Consider the following 13,799-nt stretch of genomic DNA (forward strand, 5'->3'; position numbering starts at 1 on the left):
TTACATATGTCTATGTTAATGGTTAAAGAGTTGGATTTAATTGAGCAGTTTAGAGACTTGAGTTTGGTGTGTGAGAGTACTCACAATAGTGTTAAACTGGGAATGTTGAGATTAACAAGTGGTATTCTGGATGAGATCAGAGAAGGTCAGAAATCTGATGTGCTTTTGGTTGATAAGTTGACTTTGGTGAACTCATGTCAGGGTGGTGAATTCCGAGTTGATGAGAATGATGTTTTGAGATTTGGTGACCGGGTGTGTATTCCAGATGTTGCCGAGCTTAAGAAGAGTATTCTTGAAGAAGGACATCGTAGTGGCTTGAGTATTCATCCTGGAGCTACAAAGATGTATCATGATTTGAAGAAGTTGTTTTGGTGGCCGGGAATGAAAAGAGAAATTGCGAGTTTTGTTTATTCCTGTTTGACTTGTCAGAAGTCAAAGATTGAGCATCAGAAGCCGTCTGGGCTAATGCAACCGTTGGCTATTCCAGAGTGGAAGTGGGATAGTATCAGTATGGATTTTGTTTCTGGTTTGCCGAGGACAAGTAAGAATTTTGAGGCTATCTGGGTGATTGTTGATAGATTGACGAAGTCGGCTCATTTCATTCCGATCAGAATGGATTATCCGTTAGAGAGATTAGCTGAGTTGTACATTGAGAAGATTGTAAGTTTGCATGGTATTCCGTCGAGTATTGTTTCGGACAGAGATCCTAGATTTACATCGAAGTTTTGGGAAGGTTTGCAGAGGGCTTTGGGAACTAAGCTGAGATTGAGTTCTGCATATCATCCGCAGACTGATGGTCAGACTGAGAGGACGATTCAGTCATTAGAGGATCTTTTGAGAGCTTGTGTTTTGGAAAAAGGAGGTGCTTGGGATTGTTATTTGCCTTTGATTGAGTTTACCTACAACAATAGTTTCCATTCGAGCATTGGTATGGCACCGTTTGAAGCTTTGTATGGTAGGAGATGTCGGACACCTTTATGTTGGTATGAGTCCGGGGAGAGTGCTGTGGTTGGACCGGAGATTGTTCAACAAACTACAGAAAAGATTAAGATGATTCAGGATAAGATGAGAATTGCTCAGAGCCGTCAGAAAAGTTATCATGATAAGAGGAGGAAGTCACTTGAGTTCCAAGAGGGAGATCATGTGTTTCTTCGTGTTACTCCGATAACTGGTGTTGGTCGAGCTTTGAAGTCGAAGAAGTTGACACCTCGATTTATTGGTCCTTATCAGATTTTGGAGAGGATAGGAGAGGTAGCCTATCGTATCGCTTTACCGCCGTCGCTTGCGAATTTGCATGATGTTTTCCATGTGTCTCAGTTGAGGAGATACATTCATGATCCGTCGCATGTAGTCCAAATAGATGATGTACAGGTGAGAGATAACCTGACTGTTGAGACATCACCTATGAGGATCGAGGATCGAGAGTTGAAGCAATTGCGGGGTAAAGAGATCGCCTTGGTGAAGGTAGCTTGGGGAGGACCAGCAGGTGGCAATGTGACTTGGGAACTTGAGAGTCAGATGAAGGAGTCTTATCCGGAGCTGTTCGCTTGAGGTATGTTTTCGAGGACGAAAACTCTTTTAGTAGGGGAGAGTTGTAACACCCCAATTAAAATAAGCTAATTATTTAATTTAAATTAATATTTTATTTATTGATTTAATTGAATAATTGGAAGTTTGGATTAATATTATTATTTGTGGAATAATAATTATTGGGATTATTATTATTGGAGTATTATTTTATAATTGGAATAAAAGTGGAAATCAGTAAAAAGGTCCCATTTGGTAAAAAGGTTTATTGTTCTCACGTGAAAAAGGAAAAAAGAGGCAGAACGTGGAAAAGGGCAAAAAGCCAGAGAACGAAGGTTGAAGGAAGGAGAAGCTTGGAGCTCGGAAGCCGCCGGATTAACTCAGGTAAGGGGGGTTTATCGTTGATTAACGGGTATTATATGATAATATGTCATGGGTAGTGATAAACCTTTAATTTACCTTTGAATTGGATGAGTATGGTGAATTTGTGAAAATGATTGATGAATGGAATTGGATGATAAATCGAAGCAAACCCGTAGAAATTAGAGGGAATAGTGTTAGGATTTTGTGAGATTGAACAGAATATGAAGTGTATAAGACGATAGGAGTGATTTTGTGTAAGAATTGAATCGTGGAAGGTTAGATCGAATAGAACTCGTAGCAGAAAAGCCATTGCAGATCTGAGAATGCTGGTTTCTGGTCATACGCGTATGGCACTAGGCAATACGCGTATGAGATTGGCTGGTACGCGTATGGCGCTAGGCAATACGCGTATGGATGAGGAAGATGATGTTTTTAACGTAAAATTGTCTCTGTTGGTACGCGTATGAGGAGTTGGTACGCGTAGCATACGCGTATGAAAGTGGGCAATACGCGTATGGCTTGGTCAGGATTTGGGCAATACGCGTATGGGCATAGGCAATACGCGTATGGGCAGGATTGTGATTTCCTGTGCTGCTGTTGTGCAGTTTTTGACTGTTTAGGCTGAGTAGTGAGACTTAGCTGAGGTATGATGTTGTAGGGATCATTTCCCGTTGTTTTGAGTGGTATAGGTATTAGTAGAGTGTGCTAATACTGTGTTTGATTATGTGGCATGATATGATATGCTTTTGTGATTAATTATGTTGATAATGTGTGATGGTATATATGATGATGTGAATGTATACGTTTGTGAATAGACTGTATTATGGCTTAGAGTGTGAGCATGTGTCTATTCTTGATTATTATTGATGTTGCATTGCTAGGTGATTAGCATGCATGTTGTGGCCCATTTGGGGTGGTAGCTAATTCCCATGGTGAGGAATTAGTGAGTAAATCATTTTGATTGTTGTTGTTGATGTTTGCATGCTAGGTGAGTAGCGTGCATTTCATGGCCCATTTGGGGTGGTAGCTAATTCCCATGGTGAGGAATTAGTGAGTGAGTCACTATGTCTCAAATGAGTGGGACTAGTGAGCTTGGTAGCCGTGCCTGGATTTGGACGGTGAGGTTGAACTATATGTTCACAAATAGTCGGTACCGCATGCATAGAGTCTCATTGCATAATGAATGTATGGCATATGATATGAATGGATGTATTCCAGTATCATATGTGTGTAGGTGCGTTGTGTTGTTAATGTTGAATATGGTTGAGATTATATATATGCTATATGTTATTGTTGAATATGATGTTTGAACGGATACTGCCGTTGCTGAATGTGTAGTCTGGTTAGGGTGAATTAATGTGTTAATTACTTAGCATTACATGTTGTTCTATAATGCTTGTTATATTGATTGAGGAACTCACCCTTACACCTATTTTTCAGGTAACGAGAAATGAGTTGAATAGAAGCAATTGCTTGGAGTCTAGAGTAGTTCTTATGGGTCATGCTCTGATAGATGTAACATCGGGAGGGGATGTTTTAATTTATTTGATTTCTGTTGTTGAATGATTGACATGTATTGTGTCATATGTTTTACATTGATGTTGAATTATTCCGCTGCGATTTATGCAAAGAATCTTATTTGATCAAAGAAATGAGCATGACAGGACATTTTGATAATTGTTGTGAAATGATTGTGTGACACCCTTCGGGGCATAATTACTCTGATGAATATATATTGTTATTTTAATTATAATAATTTGGGGTATTTAGAAGGGTGTTACATCCCCAACCGGGAGCAACACCTGAATTTACCACGGCATGTGCATGCTTGAAGGACGAAATAGAGGCACCTGCTTGAACCTCTTCCACCGGAGCTGCATCCTTGACTTGAACTGCCTCAAAGGCCTGGCATAGGGTCTCATGAATTTCACCTTCTACCTCTACATACTTGAATGTAGACAGGTTACTGACCAGAATGTCCTCCTCACCACAGACAGTGATAATTCTTCCGTTGACCGGGAATTTGATCTTCTGATGTAAAGTTGAGGAGACTGCCCCAGCATTGTGGATCCAAGAACGCCCCAACAGGCAGCTGTACGAGGGACTGATATCCATCACATAGAAGACAATGTTGAAGGTTTGTGATCCAATCTGAATTGGCAATTCTACCTCTCCGAACACCGACCTCTTTGAACCATCGAAGGCTCTTACAACAAGATCAGAAGGCTTTAAGACCGAACCTTCCACTTCTAACCTTGACAGGGCTCTCTTGGGTAGCACATTGAGAGAGGAACCTGTATCCACCAGAACATGAGATAACACAGTGTCTTTGCACTCCATCGAAATGTGCAAAGCCTTGTTATGATTGAGTCCAGCTGGCGTCAAGTCAGAATCAGTGAAACCTAACCCGTTGCTTGCATGAACATTTGCAACGATCCCTTCTAGTTGGTTTACTGAGATCTCCTGAGGCACATATGCAACATTAAGAACCTTCAGAAGTGCCTCCCTGTGTGCCTCCGAACACAGCAAGAGTGAAAGAATAGATATCTTGGACGGCGTCTGGATCAACTGATCGACTACCTTGTAGTCGCTTTTCTTTATGATCCTCAAGAGCTCGTCCACATCCTTCACGAAAGCAGGCTCGGAGCCAGCCTGTGGTGCAGAGGTACCCTCATTCACAGCTTGTTTGCCTTTATCTTTCGTCGTGGTGTCAGCATTATCAGCTTGGGTAACCGGTGGTGAGAACAGTCTACCGCTCCTGGTGAATCTCCCGATTCCACCAACATTGTCCACTGCGGGATCTTCTATTTCCACTTCAGATTCAGCCTTCTGATCCTGCACCTCTTCTATTTTCAGTGGCTGCTCCACTCCATGATCGTGCGTGTACACACTCTCCCCATAATTCCAAGGAATGGCCCTTTCGCTGGTGAAAGGTAAAGGACCAGGGGTCGTGATGGTCATAGTGGATTGATGCGGTCGCACTGGTGGCACTGGTTGCACTTCTGACACACTGATCTGAGCAGTTGGGTAGAAAATTGTGATAGTGGCAACATCACAGTCATACTCAGAAATCTTATTCATTGATATGCAAACATCCGAAACATCGGAATCAAGTTCATCAGATACATCAGAATTAAACACATTGTTTGGGATATCAGCAACAACATCAGAAAAATTAAATACATCAATGGGAATTACACAATCAGCAGGATCAACATTTGTGAATTCTTCAACAGCATCTTCAAACACCTCTTCCACAACCCCTTCAACAGACTCTTGGACAAACAAGTTTTCAGCTTGGAGGATACCATCGTCGAGCAAGGCCTGGATACCCTGCTGCAGCCTCAAACAACCTCTGCTCTGTACAGCACAACCCAAACAACCTCTCCCACAACCAGGGAAAACATCGGCCTTCAGCAAGTAGTCTTTAATCTCCAACAACGGAGTCTTCAACTTCAACACATCCTTGACAGACTTGACTTCTTCTTCCACCACGTTAACATTTGCACCGCCATGCTGCGGCATGGGATTGTTGACAACATTAGGAGCCAGCGTAAAGTTGATGGCCTTTGAGTCTATGAGGTCCTGAACTACGTGCTTAAAAGCTTTGCAGTTCTCAATATTGTGGCCAGGTGCCCTAGAGTGGAAATTACACCTAGCGTTGGCGTCATAATCCACCGAAAGCCTGCCAATGGGAGGAGCCAGAGTGCGTAACTGCACGAGTTGTAATTGTTGAAGGCTAGGAAGCAACTGAGCGTACGACATTGGAAGAGTGTCGAAACGCCTGTCCATCATCTTTTGCCTCTGTTGATAGGCGGGTCTGTTACCCTGTGGTTGTTGTTGGTATTGAGTTTGTTGATGCTGAGGTTGTTGTTGTACTGGTGCTGCAGCCGGAATGGTCACAGCTACAACATAGGGTTGCTGATGATAATTCTGAAAATTATTCCTCCGAATACCCCTGCTCTGATATGAAGACAAAGAATTTGCACCCCCCTCTCTCCACTTCTGTCCTCCAATGAACGGCTTCTTTGTCCCTGATGATGATCCAACTCTATTCTGGATCTTACATATCTTCAAGTAGTTCTCCACCCTCTCACCGGTAGAGACTACATCAGCGAAATTGGAGGCGTTGCAACCCACCAAACGCTCTAAGTAAGATCCGGGCAAAGTATTCAAGAACATGTTGGCTATATCCTTTTCCAACATCGGAGGTTGAACACGGGAAGCCGTCTCTCTCCAGCGTTGAGCATATTCCCTGAAGTACTCATTGCTCTTGAGAGACAGATTCTGGAGTTGAGTTCTGTCAGGCGCCATGTTTGTGTTGTATTGATACTGGTTTACAAAGGCCTCAGGCAAATCTCTCCAGCAGCGAATATGGGCTTTGTCCAGCCTCATATACCATTCCAAGGATGCCCCAGCTAGACTATCTTGGAAAAAGTATATGAGCAGCTTCTCGTCATCGGAGTATGCAACCATCTTGCGGAAGTAGGCTTGCACATGAGTCTTCAGGCAAGAGTTGCCATTGTATTTGTCAAAAACGGGGACTCTGAATTTTGGCGGAACTCTCACGCCTGGGACCAGCCCCAAGTCAGCAACATCTACCCCCAGAGCATTTTGTCCTTCCACAACCTTCAATCTCTCCTCCAATCTCCTAAACATGAGGTCCATGCCATGGCCCATGCCAAAGTCCTCCTGCAGCAAGGTGAACTGATCCTCCTGATCATCATGGATGGGTTGTTGATCAGGGTTGGCACGTGGGATCGGGATAGGCCCCGATCCACTGGGTCCGTTAACCTGTCCAACTAGAGGATCAATTACCGTTTCTGGTTGAGTAGTGGCGGGATTCCTCTGTATCATCTGTCTAAGCTCTTGCTGTCCTGGAGCCACTCCTTGAACCACATCCATGAATTGGTTCATGCGAATTCTCATTTCGGCGAGCTCTGCTTGTAGGCCTTCCATTTCTCTCTGTTGATTTCTTTTAGTACCGTACCGGTGAATGCCTGAATCAGCTATCCTGCTAGTGGAACACCAAACAATATGAGAACCACTGTGCCGGTACCTGTTATGCAAGACATGCAAATGAATATGTAAATGCAATGACATGTTTATCAATTCCAAAAGGTATTCTATCCCCTTGATTCCAGTCTCACATAGTGCAAGAAGATCGAGTCGTGGATAAGCTTCTGAGATCAAGATGCAATAGAGAGAAAACCATCATATAAATGAGTTCAAAGAAAAGGGCCTTAGCCAACAGTACATCAAGAGAGGATCTCCACAACGAGCCTGTGGATCATTACTACAAATCAACAAAGAAACACAACAAGCAAAAAGAGGAACGAAAATCAGGAATCAGCCTCCTGTATACAGCCCATAAGGACTACTCCTCACTTCAGCCAGTAGTGCCACCGTGTCAGGATGATCTGGAGATTTTGTCAAACGCCGGATAAGCAGATTCCTCTTGTGAATAATCTCATCTAGTTCGTTGATGTGCTCTATGTAATAATTCCCATCATCCTCCCCGAATAACTCTTCAAGTATGGATTTCTTCAAACCCGCCGGCACTTTGAGTTCTTCAATCTGTTCTTGAGCCTCGTTGAGTTGATCTGTAATGTAATTATTGGTTGTACGGGAACACAGGAGCTCATTGTTCTTCTCCTTCAGCAGAGTCTTCAACTTCTCCATCTGACCAGTCAATTTGGCCACCATCTCCTCCTTTTTTGCCTTCCGAGAAGCTGAAAATGCATTCCATTGCTCTTGCCACCCAGCTAACTTACCATGGGCATCTGTTAACTGCTGATTGACTCGCCTCAACTTAGAACTGGATGACCCCAAGGCTTTGTCTGTCTTCCCGAAGAAGTTCACCTCCACAGCCAATTTTTTCTCTGCTTCCTCTTGCAATCTGATAGCTTTCCCCTTCTGATATTCCGCCTCATGGTATAGATGCATACAGTCTTGCAATTTCACACTCAACTCCGAGTTTTCAGTTTGAAGCTCCTCCATGGCTTTCTTCAATTTGTCATACTCCTCTCGACTCACCATTGTTGACTGCTCAGGAGTAGGTGGATACAAAGGTTCTTCAATAGGAAACGGCAAACCAAACTCTTCAACTCTTCCCTGAAGCCAATCTTCATACTGAGGGTAAGTTTTGTAATCTCCTTTTCCAAGCACAGTCCTTCCTCTCTTGATTACCTTGAGCCAGGCCTCAGCTGCCTTATGGGATACAGTCGGATCAGATGAAGAATGGAAAAATAGATATTCTTCCACATCTTTTTCCAAAGGCGGAGTTCTTAAAGCATATCCAAACTGTCTGACTGCTAGAGAAGGATTATAGTTGATTCCTCCTCTTCTTCCTACCAACGGTACATTCGAGAAGTTCCCACAACTGTGAATAATATCCGCCCGAAGCAAGTTCTGGTCTGACCACCAAGAAATATCTTTAGCTCTTATCCCCATCAGTCTCTTCGACCAACTCAACGAGTCCTTGAGATCAACGAACGCTCCTAACTTGGGTAGGTGGGAACTGAACCACTTATGAAACAAGGGTGCACAATAATTCACCAATCCTCCTTTTCTATTCTCATTCCTGTGATGCACTGAATGAAAGAAATCTCCCAACAAGGTCGGTACTGGATTACCCAACACAAAAAGGCGTATTGCGTTTACGTCCACAAATTTTGCAACATTAGGGAACAGGACAATCCCGTATACACAAAGAGCCAACACAACATTGAAACCCCTCTAATCACCATCTTCAAGGTTCTTCTTGGCTTCTCCCACTAGGAAACTCAGATGAAAACCACTGACTCCTCCCTTCTGACACATATTAGACTTCAAGACTGATTTCCCCAAATATGTGGCTGAAGCTACCATGCTGAGATTGGGCAGAAACTCAGAACTGTAGAATAGTAACTGCGGCTTGATAGGAACTCCGAGAAAACTGGCAACCTCCTCCAAAGTAGGGACCAAGATATAATCCGGGAATTTGAAACACCTCAATGGAGGGTCATAGAACTGTAGCAGTGTAAAGTGAGCATCGTGTTGATCTTTGGAGAGAACCGTAACGAAACTGAGAATCAAACCGTAATCCTTCTGGAATCCTTCTAGAGAATCATGATTGTCGTACCTCGAAAAATGGGGATACGACTTTAAGCGAAGCGCGATCGCACGCTCGCAATGATGGACTGAACAGAGTCGCCACCAAACTTTATTTATTCCCAAAAATGGGAAAGGGAAAATATCAATAAAACCCCTAAAAAGAAAGGATAAGATATGGTCATCGCAACCAACATCAGGGTTCGGGAGTCGGTTACGCAAGGGGAAGGTATTAACACCCCTCACATCCGTTGTATTCAACGGGAACCGTTTAGTTAGTTTCATTTTGAATGTTAGCTTATGTTAGTCTTCTCAAGTTATAATGAGGGAAAGAATGAATAGAATCAAAAGAAAAGAGAATATGTTTTTTGGATTTTTTGATGAAGGACTAAACCTAAGTTTTTTATTAGTGGGCCTGACAAGATTTACAAATCCTGCTCCTACGTATCTCAATAGAGAAATCAAAGCTTACGTAGTTCTGGGTAGAAAAATGTTTATTTGTTGGTCGATTTTAGCGAAAGCTATATTGTATTAATCGATGAAAAACATTATTTTACCTAAAACAGATGAGGAGCGGACGTATACCACACATCGAATGGATTTACAAATCTACATTCGGAAAAGCGTCACTTATCTCGACTCTACAATCGTGGCCGAAACATTGTTTTGCATCACCTTAAGATAATATGTCTTTTGTTTATGAAAAAGGTTTTTGATTAATCGCATGGCAGCGAGAGAGAGTTTGATTTGTTGGATTTATTTTGGGTGATGGCGGGAAATTGAATGAGCGAGATATCCATCTCGAATCCTAGTCTCAGGAGTGCACGGTATACACCATGTTCCATTTCCATCTTATTTGCAAAAATGTTTAATAAGAATTAAGTATTTTTGAGGTTTGATTGAGAAAGGGTTTGAAGAAACCGCATTGACAATTTTAAGCGATGGCGAGAGCTAAGATAGGCGAGGCATCCACCTTGAATCTTAATCTCAGGAGTGCACGGTATACACCATGTTCCATTTCCATCTTTATTGAAAAAGTGTTTAAGGTAGGAATTAAGTATTTTTTGAGTTTTGAAAGACGAATATTTAAGAACGAGACATAAGCCCTAAGATTAGTAATTCAGGGTTCCACCGGAATGCAAGATTCCAATGGTCCTTTTCTTTCGTGTTTATTTAGAAAAAAGTTTGGATATGGTATTTGATTTTAAGAAATATCTCTCAATATGTGATCGAGGATGGATTCACATAAATGATTTGAGACAGTTTGACTTGGTTACAAAAATTATTTGAAGTTGAAATTGAAATGGTTTAATGGAAAATGAAAACTCAATAAGAACAAGGCATGTGCTTTTGGACTCAATTGTTCAAGGGTTACACTGGAATGCTAGATTCCAACGGTCCTTTTCTAGTCCAAATTTGTTAAGTGTTTTAATAGCGAAAGAAAGGAATGAATGGTTATCCCAAGATGCGTATCTCGGGACCGATCATTCGAGGGTTCCCACCAAAATGCTAGATTCCAATGGTCCTCTTCATTCGAGTTTTTTTTAATAATTTAATCGGGTTGTAAAGATAGTTTAAAAATAAAACAAAATTATAGGGATACAATTAATTTTACTATTTTATATATATATCGAATTAATTATATATATATAATCGAGTTCCCACCAGAATGCTAGATTCTAATGGGAGGAAATGAAATTAAATGTCGAAATTATGGAAAGTTAGTGAAATTTAAATCGAAAATTTAGCGAATTTGAATGTGATTATTTACATGTGTAAAGGTATGAACATGGATACCAATAACCTAATTATATTAACTAACACACAAAAAATGGCTAATTGAATAAAACCCAATATCGGAAAGTCAACCATTAATTAAGTCTAAAAGATAAACATTTAAAAATCCAAACAACTAAATAACGATTAAATTAAATTGATAAAAATATAAAAGTAAAATAAATAGCAAGAAATTATAAAAATTTAAATGAAATAGTAAGCATAAAAATAAAGATATGGAGATATGCTACTACCAAGTATCGAACCCATCCCACTAAATCAAGTGAAATTGCTCTCTCTCCACTAGGCCACTTATAATCATTTGTTATCTTAGTAATAACTTGAATATATGAACCAGAATAGATTAAAATAAAAATTAAAATAAAAAAACTAAAATGAAGTGGTCTGTTAATGGACAACTAATTAAAATGATGGAGGAATCCAAAAGGTAAACCCTAGCCGCCTGGCTGTTGGGTTTCCAAAAGAGAGATTAATGGGTGGGGATAACCATACATTAATGAACACTAATACCAGCATACCAAAAATTAATAAAGGAAATGCCAAGGGAAACCAAAGGGTAGGTGGTTTTTAATTAGGTTTTAAATACTATTCTTTGAAAATAAATAAAAGAAAACAGAAACGGAGATACGTGAAACAAAACAAAACTCATTCGTCTTCCTCACGAAGACCCACTCTCGTTCCCTCAATCTCACCCGCCCTCATTCAATCTCTCTCACCCTCGACATCATTCAAACTCCCAATCTCTCATCATCTCTCAATCGCTTGCACCAACCTCACGATACCATACTCTCACCCCAAATGCACAAATCCATGGCTTTAAAGAGAATCAAATAAGAAGGCTCACCTTCGGTAGTGGTTCGGCGGCGAAGGCGAGCTTGGATCTTCCTTCTTCGCCTCAAAGTTTTCTTTTTTAAGGTTCTTCTCTTTCGCCGCTCAATTCTTCTAGCTCTAGGGTTTTTCGCCGTTTGAAGAAATTAGGGTTTTCTTCCCCTCCTCTCACCTTTCCGCCTTGCTCCTTTTATACCCAGCTTGCTAGGGTTTCAGGTGGCTTATGGAGATCCAGAAGAGTATCTCTGCGAAATCCCTTTAGGGTGCTCAGATTTTGATTGCCCTATTTGATGTTTGGTCTGGAACGGTAATGCAAATCTACGCTTTCTCGCTCTATTTCGTCTTGATTCTCTTTTGGGTTACCTTTTGAATTTTTTACAGCCTTGCTAATGACCTGGTTTCATGTTATGCTTATTAGTCTCTGCAGGTTAGTAGGTGTTGTTGTTGGCTTCGAGAAACGGTGGCTACGTTTGAAATTGTTTGCACAACTGATGAAGCAGTGCTTTGGACAGAAGTAAGTATGCCTTTGAAAGGCAATAGATCAATTTTTGACCCAAGAATTCCATATTTTCTGGTATCTCTAATGAGTCTGTTAGTTGTGGAGTTCCTATGACACCTTCCTCAAACTTGATCTGCAAATGGTTCGGACTTCGAACCTCAAATTTGGCATTGGTACTGATCGATGTGGTTGTCAATGGACCGGCAAACTGAACAGAGTTTTGGACATTTAAACTTTCAGAGTCAATAGTCTGAGATATTTCTTCAACCTTAAGTAATGGCAGTAGTCCACTCAACAGCAATGGAAATAAACCTGCAAAGGATGTATACGCGAGAATCCATTTTCCATTAAGCAGGGTGAAAGCATCATTAGAAGCAGGAGTTGGATTCTTAGCCTCAAGCTGAGTAATAAGCTCAACAATCTCCGCTCTCGTTTCACTCGTCGCCTTCAACCCACGATCTGTCCCATAAAACGACCCAACCAAAGCCTTCTTCAGCTTCTCCGTCTCACAATCCGTCAACTTCACCTCTGCAACAGCCACAGTCGGAGAAGGCACCTCCTTCTCTGTACCCCACTCATCTTCGTTCGTGTTAGACCAAACGTAAACCATCCGCCTCGAAACATCTGCCACCACAATCGGTCTTCCGAACTGTTTGCTTCGGAATCCGACGGTGGTGGTCGGTGGAGAGATTGAAGGTGTGGAGTTGAGAGGTGTGACTGGAAGGGTGTTGAAAACAGTTAAAATTTTCTGTTATGATTTGCAATGCTATTCATTCTGCGGTTGAAGGAATTATTAGTTATTTTGTGAACTTGTTCAGTTGTGTTGCACGATTTGCTGTAATGCTTTGATACTTGACGTTTTTGCTCTTATTTTCTGTTTGAGGCTTCTAATCTTGACTTAGTTAGTTCTACAACAATTTTGCCTTATGAGTGAAATGATATGTTGCAGCTTGGTGCAACCTAGTGTGTTCTGCACTTCTTACTAGGTCCATTGCCCTGACTTGCATTGGTTTGTGTTGAGTGCTGGTTCGATGCTAGTCACGGAGTTGCAATGTATGGTCATAATTGAAAAGGTTACATGTAGGTTATGGTTTTGGATGTAATTTGGAATTTGGTTATGATGAAAACATTGTTTATAATGAACATGAATTTCGCAATGCTAAAATTAACTTTGGAATATGGATGAAACTAAGTGGATTATGTGTTGAATAACACAACTTGTTAATGTGTTTTTTTCTTTGTAGGTACCTCTATGGAAGGAAAAGTAATTTGGGATAGAAGGAGATGATGATATGAGGCATGAAGATGGTGGATGTTAATGCTTAGGAATTAGATGTTAGAACCTTAGGTCATGAGCTTGTATTTTTGAATTTGATTCATGTGTAAGGTATTGACATGATTAAGTACTTGAGCCTTGAATTTGAATGGAATGTTTGGATTTGTATATGGAAATGGGTTGTTGGTTTATGAAATTGTAAATATTATGTAAGTTTGGAATTCTTATAGTTTTGGATTGGAATTGTAAAATGTATGTGAATAGGTGAATGTAACTTTGAGGTTTTGATGAAATAACATGTTGGAATTGAATCCAAAGGTTGAATTGAAAAGCAATTTGATGACTTGAATGCATGGGATCATGGTTAGGAATTTGTATAATTGGTTTATGGTTAAATTTGTAACTTTGAATGAAGAT

General features: G+C 40.9%; 1 pseudogene; it reads right to left on the bottom strand.

Moving 5' to 3' along the window:
- Window positions 1-12,021: 12,021 nt before the first annotated feature.
- On the bottom strand, window positions 12,022-12,831 carry LOC127103348 (plastid-lipid-associated protein, chloroplastic-like; annotated as a pseudogene).
- Window positions 12,832-13,799: the final 968 nt, after the last annotated feature.

Source organism: Lathyrus oleraceus, chromosome 7, assembly GCF_024323335.1.
Source record: "Lathyrus oleraceus cultivar Zhongwan6 chromosome 7, CAAS_Psat_ZW6_1.0, whole genome shotgun sequence".
In the NCBI taxonomy this organism is placed as follows: Eukaryota; Viridiplantae; Streptophyta; class Magnoliopsida; order Fabales; family Fabaceae; genus Lathyrus; species Lathyrus oleraceus.